The sequence below is a fragment of the Myotis davidii genome, unplaced genomic scaffold (genome assembly GCF_000327345.1).
Source record: "Myotis davidii unplaced genomic scaffold, ASM32734v1 scaffold332, whole genome shotgun sequence".
NCBI lineage: Eukaryota > Metazoa > Chordata > Mammalia > Chiroptera > Vespertilionidae > Myotis > Myotis davidii.
Window position 1 is genome coordinate 5,144,618 of NW_006285779.1, and position 917 is coordinate 5,145,534.

The 917-nt window shown below is 43.2% G+C and overlaps 1 protein-coding gene across 1 annotated transcript in view; it reads left to right on the plus strand.

Moving 5' to 3' along the window:
- The window catches only part of GOT1 (glutamic-oxaloacetic transaminase 1, soluble), a 19,876-nt gene that overhangs the window by 7,967 nt on the left and 10,992 nt on the right, over positions 1-917 (plus strand). The gene's annotated exons all lie outside the window — the stretch shown is intronic.

The following is a 917-nucleotide window of genomic DNA, read 5'->3' on the forward strand; positions in this document are numbered from 1 at the left end:
AATCCTCCTCCGAGAGATCACTGGCTTGGGTGCAAGCCAGAACAGCTGCCCTCTAAAGCCATAATCCCCAAATAAGCATGGGGGGAGGGGAGGGCGTGCCGGTGGTGGTGGAATCAGTTATAGGATAACTCAAAGTGGACAAAAAATCCTTCTAGTGTAGAAGTGCTTAGAAATTTGATAGTAAGCAAGATTAAAGGTTATGAAATAGGTGCATTTAGATCAATAAAAGTGTGAAGCACATGAAGTGGGAGGGACAGTTAAAATGGTAAACACTGAATGATGTCAGAACACAGAGCGAGGACACAGATGTGTTTCAGTGGGCTGTTGAGTGATTGTGTAACCAGTTGTTGGAATCTTTAGTCACAGGGCGTTTGCTTGTCATTTGTCCCATTTCTGTTCGTATGGGACAAGAGGAGGAGGTTGGTCTCCTTTCACACCCCTCTCTGCATGTTTATGTTTGAAGGTGCAGCTTTCATCTGAAGTAGCATCTATTCTAGCGGCTAGTCTAGCCTTTTTCTGGAAGTCTCTTGGGGCGATACAGCAGGAAGCAGATTGGTGGGTCAATGGCTATAGAGACCTCAGTGCACTAGTAACACTGACATAGCCTTTGTAGGATATATCATTTTAGTTCGCTCAGTGCTTTCACATGCATTCTCTCATTCCGTTAGGCTCTGATGTCCCAGTTTTATTTTAACATTCTATTTTTCAGTGATCATAAATTTAAGAACTATAAGTTCTGTAAGGATAGGAGCAATGTCTGTCTTTCTACTTGCCAGCACCTAGCCCAGTGCTTGGCCCAAAGCGGGCAGTCACTTCCTGAACTTTACTTTGTTTTGATCAGATGGTGATAGAATTCTCCCTGTTCATAGTTCCAAACTCTTATTTGGACAAAGCCTCATATAAGTCCCTTATGTAAC